The sequence below is a fragment of the Schistocerca piceifrons genome, chromosome 9 (genome assembly GCF_021461385.2).
Source record: "Schistocerca piceifrons isolate TAMUIC-IGC-003096 chromosome 9, iqSchPice1.1, whole genome shotgun sequence".
Lineage (NCBI taxonomy): Eukaryota > Metazoa > Arthropoda > Insecta > Orthoptera > Acrididae > Schistocerca > Schistocerca piceifrons.
Window position 1 is genome coordinate 3,152,131 of NC_060146.1, and position 14,213 is coordinate 3,166,343.

The following is a 14,213-nucleotide window of genomic DNA, read 5'->3' on the forward strand; positions in this document are numbered from 1 at the left end:
ACAAAAGCACAATGCCGACTTAAGTACAAGAAGACTGACTCTTTTTACTGTCCATGTTCTCAACCGTTCCTGTGACACTAGTTATAGATTTCGATGCTTCAATTCAGGTCTACTGTATCCCTTGGACCTTCTTATTGCCGACGAAACACAGAATTTGCATCGGAATTAAATACAAGAGGCACAATGCCGACTTAGTAAAAAAAGTCTGACATTTCTTACTGTCAATGTTTTGAACCATTCCTGTGACACTAGTTATAGATTCCGATGCTTCACTATAGGTTTACTGTATCCCTTGGACCATCTTGTTGACGATGAAACACAGAAATTGCATCAGAATTTAATAGAAAGTGCACAATACCGACATAAGTACAAGATGACTGACTCTTCTTACTGACTCTGATATGAACCATTCCTGTGACACTAGTTATAGATTCCGATGCTTCGCTTCAGGTTTACTGTATCCCTCTGACCTTCTTATTGACGATGAAACACAGAATTTGCATCGGAATTAAATAGAAAAAGCACAATGCCGACTTAAGTACAGAAAGACTGACTCTTCTTACTATGCTTTGAACCATTCCTGTGACACGAGTTATAGATTCCTATGCTTCACATCAGGGTTACTGTATCCCTCTGAACTTCTTATTGACAATGAAACACAGAAATTGCATCGGAATTAAATACAAAAGGCACAATGCCGAATTAAGTACAAGAAGACTGACTCTTCTTACTGTCTATGTTTTGAACCATTCCTGTGACACTAGTTATGGACTCCAATGTTTCGCTCCAGGTTTACCGTATGCCTCTGACCTTCTTATTGACGATGAAACACAGAAATTGCGTCGGAATTAAATACAAAAGGCACAATACAGACATATGTACAAGAATACTGACTCTTCTTACAGACTATGTTTTGAACCATTCCTGTGACACTAGTCATAGATTCCGATGCTTCACTTCAGGATTACTGTATCCCTTGGACCTTCTTATTGACGATGAAACACAGAAATTGCATCGGAATTAAATACAAAAGGCACAATGCCGACTTAAGTACAGGAAGACTGACTCTTCATACTGACTATGCTTTTGAACCATTCTTATGACACTAGCTATAGATTCCGATGCTTCACTTCAGGTTTACTGTATCTCTTAAACCATCTTATTGACGATGAAACACAGAAATTGCATCGGAATGAAATACAAAAGGCACAATGCCGACTTAAGTACAAGAAGACTGACTCTTCTTACTGTCTATGTTTTGAACCATTCCTGTGACACTAGTTATAGATTCCGATGCTTCACATCAGGGTTACTGTATCTCTCTGACCTTCTTATTGACGATGAAACACAGAAATTGCATCGGAATTAAATACAAAAGGCCCAATGCCGACCTAAGTACATGTAGACTGACTCTTCCTACTGTGAAAGATTTGAACCATTCCTGTGACACATGCTTCACTTCAGGTTCACTGTATCCCTTGGACCTTCTTGTTGATGATGAAACACAGAAATTGCATCGGAATTAAATACAAAAGGCACAATGCCGACTTAACTACGAGAAGACTGACTCTTCTTACTGACTATGCCTTGAACCATTCCTGTGACACTAGTTATAGATTTCGATGCTTAACTTCAGGATTACTGTATCCCGCTGACCTTCGTATTGACGATGAAACACAGAAATTGCATTGGAATTAAATAGAAAAGGCACAATGCCGACTTAAGTTCAAGAATACTGACTCATCTTACTGTCTATGCTTTGAACCGTCCCTGTGACACTAGTTATAGATTCCGATGCTTCTCTCCAGGTTTAATGTATCCCTTTGACCTTCTTATTGACGATGAAACACAGAAATTGCATCGGAAATAAATACAAAAGGCACAATGCCGACATAAGTACAAGAAGACTGACCCTTCTTACTGACTATGTTTTGAACAACCCCTTCGACTCTAGTTATCGATTACGATGCTTCACTTCAGGTTTACTGTATTCCTCTGACCTTCTTATTGACGATGAAACACAGAAATTGCATCGGAATTAAATACAAAAATCACAATGCCGAATTAAGTACAAGAAGACTGACTCTTATTACTGTCTATGTTTTGAACCATTCCTGAGACACTAGTTATAGACTCCAATACATCACTCCAGGTTTACTGTATCCTTTGGACCTTCTTATTGACGATGAAACACAGATATTTCATCGGAATCAAATACAAAAGGCACAATGCCGACTTAAGTACAAGAAGACTGACTCTTCTTACTGTCTATGTTTTGAACCATTCCTGTAACACTAGTTATAGATTCCGATGCTTCACTCCAGGTTTACTGTATCCCTTGGACCATCTTGTTGATGATGAAACACAGAAATTGCATCGGAATTAAATACAAAAGGCACAATGCCGACTAAAGTACAAGAAGACTGACTCTTCTTACAGTCTATGTTTTGAACCATTCCTGTGACACTAATTCCGGTGCTTCACTCCTGGTTTACTGTATCCCTTGGACCTTCTTATTGACGATGAAACTCAGAAATTGCATCAGAATGAAATAGAAAAGGCACAATGCCGCCTTAAGTAGAAGAAGACTGTCGCTTCTTGCTGACTATGTTTGAACCATTCCTGTGACACTAGTTATATATTCCGGTGCTTCACTCCAGGTTTACTGTATCCCTTGGACCTTCTTATTGACGATAAAACACAGAAATTGCATCGGAATTAAATACGAAAGGCACAATGGAGAATCAAGTACAAGAAGACTGACTCTTCTTACTGTCTATGCTTTGAACCACTCCTGTGACACTAGTTATAGATTCCGATGCTTCACTCCAGGTTTACTGTATCCCTTGGACCTTCTTATTGACGATGAAACACAGAAATAGCATACGAATTAAATACAAAAGGCACAATGCCGACTTAAGTACAAGAAGACTGACTCTTCCTACTGTGTATGTTTTGAACCATTCCTGTGACACTAGTTATAGATTCCGATGCTTCACTAGAGGTTTACTGTATCCCTCTGACCTTCTTATCGACGATGAGACACAGAAATTGCATCGGAATTAAATACAAAAGGCACAATGCTGACTTAAGTACAAGAAGAATGACTCTTCTTACTGACTATGCTTTGAACCACTCCTGTGACACTAGTTATGGATTCCGATGCTTCACTTCAGGTTTACTGTATCCCTTAAACCTTCTTATTGACGATGAAACACAGAAATTGCATCGGAATTAAATACAAAAGGCACAATGCCGACTTAAGTACAAGATACTGAATCTTCTTACGGTCTATGCTTTGAACCATTCCTGTGACTCTAGTTATAGATTCCGATGCTTCACTTCAGGTTTACTGTCTCCCTCTGACCTTCTTATTGACGATGAAACACAGAAGTTGCATCGGAATTAAATACAAAAAGCACAATGCCGACTTAAGTACATGTAGACTGACTCCTCCTACTGTGAATGCTTTGAACCATTCCTGTGACACATGTTATAGATTCCGATGCTTCACTTCAGGTTTACTGTATCCCTTGGACCTACTTATTGACGATGAAACACAGAACTTGCATCGGAATTAAATACAAATGCCACAATGCCAACTTAACGACAAGAAGACTGACTCTTCTTACTGACTATGCCTTGAACCATTCCTGTGACACTAGTTACAGATTCCGATGCTTCACTTCAGGTTTACTGTATCGCTTGGACCTTCTTATTGACGATGAAAAACAGATATTGCATCGGAATTAAATAGAAAAGGCACAATGCCGACTTAAGTACAAGAAGACTGACTTTTCTCACTGTTTATGTTTTGAACCATTCCTGTGACACTAGTTATAGATTCCGATGCTTCACTTCCGGTTTACTGTATCCCTCTGACCTTCCTATTGACGATGAAACACAGAACTAGCATCCGAATTAAATACAAAAGGCACAATGCCGACTTAAGTACAAGAAGACTGACTCTTCCTACTGTCTATGTTTTGAACCATTCCTGTGACACTAGTTATAGATTCCGATGCTTCATTTCAGGTTTACTGTATCCCTGTGACCTTCTTATTGACGATGAAACACAGAAATTGCATCGGAATTAAATACAAAAGGCACAATGCTGACTTAAGTACAGGAAGACTGACCCTTCTTACTGACTATGTTTTGAACCATTCCTGTGACACTAGTTATGGATTCAGATGCTTCACTTCAGGTTTACTGTATCCCTTAAACCTTATTATTGACGATGAAACACAGAAATTGCATCGGAATCAAATACAAAAGGCACAATGCCGACTTAAGTACAAGAAGACTGACTCCTCTTACTGTCTAAGATTTGAACCATTCCTGTGACTATAGTTATAGATTCCGATCCTTCACTAAATGTTTACTGTATCCCTCTGACCTTCTTATTGACGATGAAGCACAGAAATTGCATCGGAATTAAATACAAAAGGCACAATGCCGACTTAAGTACAAGAAGACTGACTCTTCAGACTGTCTATGTTTTGAACCATTCCTGTGACACTAGTTACAGATCCCGATGCTTCAATTCAGGTCGACTGTCGCCCTTGGACCCTCTTATTGACGATGAAACACAGAAATTGCATCGGAATTAAATACAAAATGCACAATGCCGACTTAAGTACAAGAAGACTGACTCTTCTTACTGTCTATGTTTTGAACCATTCCTGTGACTCTAGTTATAGATTCCGATGCTTCACTTCAGGTTTACTGTATCCCTCTGACCTTCTTATTGACGATGAAACACAGAAGTTGCATCGGAATTAAATACAAAAGGCACAATGCCGACTTAAGTACATGTAGACTGACTCTTCCTACTGTGAATGCTTTGAACCATTCCTGTGACACATGTTATAGATTCCGATGCTTCACTTCAGGTTTACTGTATCCCTTAAACCTTCTTATTGACGATGAAACACAGAAATTGCATCGGAATTAAATACAAAAGGCACAATGCCGACTTAAGTACAAGATACTGAATCTTCTTACGGTCTATGCTTTGAACCATTCCTGTGACTCTAGTTATAGATTCCGATGCTTCACTTCAGGTTTACTGTCTCCCTCTGACCTTCTTATTGACGATGAAACACAGAAGTTGCATCGGAATTAAATACAAAAAGCACAATGCCGACTTAAGTACATGTAGACTGACTCCTCCTACTGTGAATGCTTTGAACCATTCCTGTGACACATGTTATAGATTCCGATGCTTCACTTCAGGTTTACTGTATCCCTTGGACCTACTTATTGACGATGAAACACAGAACTTGCATCGGAATTAAATACATATGCCACAATGCCAACTTAACGACAAGAAGACTGACTCTTCTTACTGACTATGCCTTGAACCATTCCTGTGACACTAGTTACAGATTCCGATGCTTCACTTCAGGTTTACTGTATCGCTTGGACCTTCTTATTGACGATGAAAAACAGATATTGCATCGGAATTAAATAGAAAACGCACAATGCCGACTTAAGTACAAGAAGACTGACTTTTCTCACTGTTTATGTTTTGAACCATTCCTGTGACACTAGTTATAGATTCCGATGCTTCACTTCCGGTTTACTGTATCCCTCTGACCTTCCTATTGACGATGAAACACAGAACTAGCATCCGAATTAAATACAAAAGGCACAATGCCGACTTAAGTACAAGAAGACTGACTCTTCCTACTGTCTATGTTTTGAACCATTCCTGTGACACTAGTTATAGATTCCGATGCTTCATTTCAGGTTTACTGTATCCCTGTGACCTTCTTATTGACGATGAAACACAGAAATTGCATCGGAATTAAATACAAAAGGCACAATGCTGACTTAAGTACAGGAAGACTGACCCTTCTTACTGACTATGTTTTGAACCATTCCTGTGACACTAGTTATGGATTCAGATGCTTCACTTCAGGTTTACTGTATCCCTTAAACCTTATTATTGACGATGAAACACAGAAATTGCATCGGAATCAAATACAAAAGGCACAATGCCGACTTAAGTACAAGAAGACTGACTCCTCTTACTGTCTAAGATTTGAACCATTCCTGTGACTATAGTTATAGATTCCGATCCTTCACTAAAAGTTTACTGTATCCCTCTGACCTTCTTATTGACGATGAAGCACAGAAATTGCATCGGAATTAAATACAAAAGGCACAATGCCGACTTAAGTACAAGAAGACTGACTCTTCAGACTGTCTATGTTTTGAACCATTCCTGTGACACTAGTTACAGATCCCGATGCTTCAATTCAGGTCGACTGTCGCCCTTGGACCCTCTTATTGACGATGAAACACAGAAATTGCATCGGAATTAAATACAAAATGCACAATGCCGACTTAAGTACAAGCAGACTGACTCTTCTTACTGTCTATGTTTTGAACCATTCCTGTGACTCTAGTTATAGATTCCGATGCTTCACTTCAGGTTTACTGTATCCCTCTGACCTTCTTATTGACGATGAAACACAGAAGTTGCATCGGAATTAAATACAAAAGGCACAATGCCGACTTAAGTACATGTAGACTGACTCTTCCTACTGTGAATGCTTTGAACCATTCCTGTGACACATGTTATAGATTCCGATGCTTCACTTCAGGTTTACTGTATCCCTTAAACCTTCTTATTGACGATGAAACACAGAAATTGCATCGGAATTAAATACAAAAGGCACAATGCCGACTTAAGTACAAGATACTGAATCTTCTTACGGTCTATGCTTTGAACCATTCCTGTGACTCTAGTTATAGATTCCGATGCTTCACTTCAGGTTTACTGTCTCCCTCTGACCTTCTTATTGACGATGAAACACAGAAGTTGCATCGGAATTAAATACAAAAAGCACAATGCCGACTTAAGTACATGTAGACTGACTCCTCCTACTGTGAATGCTTTGAACCATTCCTGTGACACATGTTATAGATTCCGATGCTTCACTTCAGGTTTACTGTATCCCTTGGACCTACTTATTGACGATGAAACACAGAACTTGCATCGGAATTAAATACATATGCCACAATGCCAACTTAACGACAAGAAGACTGACTCTTCTTACTGACTATGCCTTGAACCATTCCTGTGACACTAGTTACAGATTCCGATGCTTCACTTCAGGTTTACTGTATCGCTTGGACCTTCTTATTGACGATGAAAAACAGATATTGCATCGGAATTAAATAGAAAACGCACAATGCCGACTTAAGTACAAGAAGACTGACTTTTCTCACTGTTTATGTTTTGAACCATTCCTGTGACACTAGTTATAGATTCCGATGCTTCACTTCCGGTTTACTGTATCCCTCTGACCTTCCTATTGACGATGAAACACAGAACTAGCATCCGAATTAAATACAAAAGGCACAATGCCGACTTAAGTACAAGAAGACTGACTCTTCCTACCGTCTATGTTTTGAACCATTCCTGTGACACTAGTTATAGATTCCGATGCTTCATTTCAGGTTTACTGTATCCCTGTGACCTTCATATTGACGATGAAACACAGAAATTGCATCGGAATTAAATACAAAAGGCACAATGCTGACTTAAGTACAGGAAGACTGACCCTTCTTACTGACTATGTTTTGAACCATTCCTGTGACACTAGTTATGGATTCAGATGCTTCACTTCAGGTTTACTGTATCCCTTAAACCTTATTATTGACGATGAAACACAGAAATTGCATCGGAATCAAATACAAAAGGCACAATGCCGACTTAAGTACAAGAAGACTGACTCCTCTTACTGTCTAAGATTTGAACCATTCCTGTGACTATAGTTATAGATTCCGATCCTTCACTAAATGTTTACTGTATCCCTCTGACCTTCTTATTGACGATGAAGCACAGAAATTGCATCGGAATTAAATACAAAAGGCACAATGCCGACTTAAGTACAAGAAGACTGACTCTTCAGACTGTCTATGTTTTGAACCATTCCTGTGACACTAGTTACAGATCCCGATGCTTCAATTCAGGTCGACTGTCGCCCTTGGACCCTCTTATTGACGATGAAACACAGAAATTGCATCGGAATTAAATACAAAATGCACAATGCCGACTTAAGTACAAGAAGACTGACTCTTCTTACTGTCTATGTTTTGAACCATTCCTGTGACTCTAGTTATAGATTCCGATGCTTCACTTCAGGTTTACTGTATCCCTCTGACCTTCTTATTGACGATGAAACACAGAAGTTGCATCGGAATTAAATACAAAAGGCACAATGCCGACTTAAGTACATGTAGACTGACTCTTCCTACTGTGAATGCTTTGAACCATTCCTGTGACACATGTTATAGATTCCGATGCTTCACTTCAGGTTTACAGTATCCCTTGGACCTTCTTATTGACGATGAAACACAGAAATTGCATCGGAATTAAATACAAATGCCACAATACCGACTTAACTACAAGAAGACTGACTCTTCTTAGTGACTATGCCTTGAACCATTCCTGTGACACTAGTTACACATTCCGATGCTTCACTTCAGGTTTACTGTATCCCTTGGACCTTCTTATTGACAATGAAAAACAGATATTGCATCGGAATTAAACAGAAAAGGCACAATGCCGACTTAAGTACAAAAAGACTGACTTTTCTCACTGTTTATGATTTGAACCATTCCTGTGACACTAGTTATAGATTCCGATGCTTCACTTCCGGTTTACTGTATCCCTCTGACCTTCCTATTGACGATGAAACACAGAAATTGCACCCGAATAAAATACAAAAGGCACAATGCCGACTTAAGTACAAGAAGACTGACCCTTCTTACTGTCTATGTTTAAAACCAATCCTGAGACACTAGTTATAGATTCCGATGCTTCACTCCAGGGTTACTATATCCCTTGGACCTGCTTATTGACGATGAAACACAGAAATTGCATCGGAATTAAATACAAAATCACAATACCGACTTAAGTACAAGAAGACTGACTCTTCTTACTGTCTATGTTTTGAAGCATTCCTGTGACACTAGTTATAGATTAAGATGCTTCACTTCAATTTTACTGTATCCCTTGGCCCTTCTTATTGACGATGAAACACGGAAATTGCATCGGAATGAAATACAAAAAGCACAATGCCGACTTATGTACAAGAAGACTGACTCTTCCTACTGTCAATGTTTTGAACCATTCCTGTGACACTTGTAATAGATTCCGATGCTTCACTTCAGGTTTACTGTATGCCTCTGATCTTCTTATTAACGATGAATCACAGAAATTGCATCGGAATTAAATACAAAAGGCACAATGCTGACTTAAGTACAAGAAGACTGACTCTTCTTTCTGTCTATGTTTTGAACCATTCCTGTGACACTAGTTATAGATTCCGATGCTTCTTTTAGGGTTTACTGTATCCCTCTGACCTTCTTATTGACGATGAAACACAGAAATTGCATCGGAATTAAATACAAAAGGCACAATGCCGACTTAAGTACAAGAAGACTGACTCCTCCTACTGTCTATGTTTTGAACCATTCCTGTGACACTAGTTATAAATTCCGATGCTTCACTTCAGGTTTACTGTATCCCTCTGACCTCCTTATTGTCGATGAAACACAGAAATTGCATCGGAATTAAATACAAAAGGCACAATGCTGACTTAAGTACAAGAAGACTGACGCTTCTTACAGACTATGTTTTGAACCATTCATGTGACACTAGTTATGGATACCGATGCTTCACTTCAGGTTCACTGTATCCCTTAAACCTTCTTATTGACGATGAAACACAGAAATTGCATCGGAATTAAATACAAAAGGCACAATGCCGACTTAAGTACAAGAAGACTGACTCTTCCAACTCTCTATGTTTTGAAGCATTCGTGAAACACTAGTTATAGATTCCGATGCTTCACTTAAGGTTTACTGTATCCCGCTGACCTTCTTATTGACGATGAATCACAGAAATTGCATTGGAATTAAATAAAAAAGGCACAATGCCGACTTAACTACAAGAAGACTGACTCTTTTTACTGACTATGGTTTGAACCATTCCTGTGACACTAGTTATAGATTCCGATGCTTCAATTCAGGTCTACTGTCGCCCTTGGACCTTCTTATTGACGATGAAACACAGAAATCGCATCGGAATTAAATACAAAAGGCACAATGCCGACTTAAGTACAAGAAGACTGACCCTTCTTACTGTCTATGTTTAAAACCATTCCTGAGACACTAGTTATAGATTCCGATGCTTCACTCCAGGGTTACTGTATCCCTTGGACCTTCTTATTGACGATGAAACACAGAAATTGCATCGGAATTATCTAGAAAAGCACAATGCCGACTTAAGTACAAGAAGACAGACCCTTCTTACTGTCTATGTTTAAAACCATTCCTGAGACACTAGTTATAGATTCCGATGCTTCACTCCAGGGTTACTGTATCCCTTGGACCTTCTTATTGACGATGAAACACAGAAATTGCATCGGAATTATCTAGAAAAGCACAATGCCGACTTAAGTACAAGAAGACTGACTCTTCTTACTGTCTATGTTTTGAACCACTCCTGTGACACTAGTTAGAGATTCTGATGCTTCACTTCTGGTTTACTGTATCATTCTGACCTTCTAATTGACGATGAAACACAGAAATTGCATCGGAATTAAATACAAAAGGCACCATGCCGACTTAAGTACAAGACGACAGACTTTTGTTACTGTCTATTTTTTGAACCATTCCTGTGAGTCTAGTTATAGATTCCGATGCTTCACTTCAGGTTTACTGTATCCCTTGGACCTTCCTGTTGACGATGAAACACAGAAATTGCATCGGAATTAAATGCAAAAGGCACAATGCCGACTTAAGTACAAGAAGACTGACTCCTCCTACTGTCTATGTTTTGAACCATTCCTGTGACACTAGTTATAGATTCCGATGCTTCACTTCAGGTTTACTGTATCCCTCTGACCTTCTTATTGACGATGAAACACAGAAATTGCATCGGAATTAAATACAAAAGGCACAATGCCGACTTAAGTACAAGAAGACTGACTCGTTTTACTGACTATGCTTTGAACCACTCCTGTGACACTAGTTATAGATTCCGATGCTTCACTTCTGGTTTACTGTATCCCTCGGACCTTCTAATTGACGATGAAACACAGAAATTGCATCGGAATTAAATACAAATGGCACCATGCCGACTTAAGTACAAGACGACAGACTTTTCTTACTGTCTATCTTTTGAACCATTCCTGTGACTCTAGTTATAGATTCCGATGCTCCACTCCAGGTTTACTGTATCCCTTGGACCATCTTATTGATGATGAAACACAGAAATTGCATCGGAATTAAATACAAAAGGCACAATGCCGACTAAAGTACAAGAAGACTGACTCTTCCTACTGTGTATGTTTTGAACCATTCCTGTGACACTAGTTATAGATTCCGGTGCTTCACTCCAGGTTTGCTGTATCCCTTGGACCTTCTTATTGACGATAAAACGCAGAAATTGCATCGGAATTAAATACGAAAGGCACAATGGAGAATAAAATACAAGAAGAGTGACTCTTCTTACTGTCTATGCCTTGAACCACTCCTGTGACACTAGTTATAGATTCCGATGCTTCACTCCAGGTTTACTGTATCCCTTGGACCTTCTTATTGACGATGAAACACAGAAATAGCATCCGAATTAAATACAAAAGGCACAATGCCGACTTAAGTACAAGATGACAGACTTTCTTTACTGTCTATCTTCTGAACCATTCCTGTGACACTAGTTATAGATTCCGATGCTTCACTTTAGGTTTACTGTATCACTCTGACCTTCTTATCGACGATGAGACACAGAAATTGCATCGGAATTACATACAAAAGGCACAATGCTGAGTTAAGTACAAGAGGACTGACTCTTCTTACTGACTATGCTTTGAACCACCCCTGTGACACTAGTTATGGATTCCGATGCTTCACTTCAGGTTTTCTGTATCCCTTAAACCTTCTTATTGACGATGAAACACAGAAATTGCATCGGAATTAAATACAAAAGGCACAATGCCGACTTAAGTACAAGAAGACTGACTCTTCTTACTGTCTATGTTTTGAACCATTCCTGTGACTCTAGTTATAGATTCCGATGCTTCACTTCAGGTTTACTGTATCCCTCTGACCTTCTTATTGACGATGAAACACAGAAGTTGCATCGGAATTAAATACGAAAGGCACAATGCCGACTTAAGTACATGTAGACTGACTCTTCCTACTGTGAATGCTTTGAACCATTCCTGTGACACATGTTATAGATTCCGATGCTTCACTTCAGGTTTACTGTATCCCTTGGACCTTCTTATTGACGATGAAACACAGAAATTGCATCGGAATTAAATACAAATGCCACAATGCCGACTTAACTACAAGAAGACTGACTCTTCTTACTGACTATGCCTTGAACCATTCCTGTGACACTAGTTACACATTCCGATGCTTCACTTCAGGTTTACTGTCTCGCTTGGACCTTCTTATTGAAAATGAAAAACAGATATTGCATCGGAATTAAATAGAAAAGGCACAATGCCGACTTAAGTACAAAAAGACTGACTTTTCTCACTGTTTATGTTTTGAACCATTCCTGTGACACTAGTTATAGATTCCGATGCTTCACTTCCGGTTTAACGTATCCCTCTGACCTTCCTATTGACGATGAAACACAGAAATTGCATCCGAATAAAATACAAAAGGCACAATGCCGACTTAAGTACAAGAAGACCGACTCTTGTCTATGTTTTGAACCATTCCTGTGACACTAGTTAGAGATTCCGATGCTTCACTTCAGGTTTACTGTATCCCTGTGACCTTCTTATTGACGATGAAGCACAGAAATTGCATCGGAATTAAATACAAAAGGCACAATGCTGACTTAAGTACAGGAAGACTGACCCTTCTTACTGACTATGGTTTGAACCATTCCTGTGACACTAGTTATGGATTCCGATGCGTCACTTCAGGTTTACTGTATCCCTTAAACCTTGTTATTGACGATGAAACACAGAAATTGCATCGGAATTAAATACAAAATCACAATACCGACTTAAGTACAAGAAGACTGACTCTTCTTACTGTCTATGTTTTGAAGCATTCCTGTGACACTAGTTATAGATTCCGATGTTTCACTTCAGGTTTAGTGTATCCCTTGGCCGTTCTTATTGACGATGAAACACAGAAATTGCATCGGAATTAAATACAAAAGGCACAATGCCGACTTAAGTACAAGAAGAGTGACTCTTCCTACTGTCTATGTTTTGAAACATTCCTTTGACACTAGTTATAGATTCCGATGCTTCGTTTCAGGTTTACTGTATCCCTCTGACCTTCTTATTGACGATGAAACACAGAAATTGCATCGGAATTAAATACAAAAGGCACAATGCCGACTTAAGTACAAGAGGACTGACTCGTTTTACTGACTATGTTTTGACCCACTCCTGTGAAACTAGTTATAGATTCCGATGCTTCACTTCTGGTTTACTGTATCCCTCTGACCTTCTTATTGACGATGAAAGACAGAAATTGCATCGGAATTAAATAGAAAAGGCACCATGCTGACTTAAGTACAAGACGACAGACTTCTTTTACTGTCTATCTTCGGAACCATTCCTGTGAGTATAGTTATAGATTCCAATGCTTCACTTCAGGTTTACTGTATCCCTTGGACCTTGCTATTAACGATGAAATACAGAAATTGCATCCGAATTAAATACAAAAGGCACAATGCCGAATTAAGTACAAGAAGACTGACTCTTCTTACTGTCTAAGATTTGAACCAATCCTGTGACTCTAGTTATAGATTCCGATGCTTCACTTCATGTTTACGGTATCCCTCTGACCTTCTTATTGACGATGAAACACAGAAATTGCATCGGAATTAAATACAAAAGTCACAATGCCGACTTACGTACAAGAAGACTGACTCTTCTTACTGTCTATGTTTTGAACCATTCCTGTGACACTAGTTATTTATTCCGATGCTTCACTTCAGGTTTACTGTATCCCTTAAACCATCTTATTGGCGCTGAAACACAGAAATTGCATCGGAATTGAATACAAAAGGCACAATGCCGAATTAAGTACAAGAAGACTGACTCTTCTTACTGTCTAAGATTTGAACCAATCCTGTGACTCTAGTTATAGATTCCGATGCTTCACTTCATGTTTACGGTATCCCTCTGACCTTCTTATTGACGATGAAACAC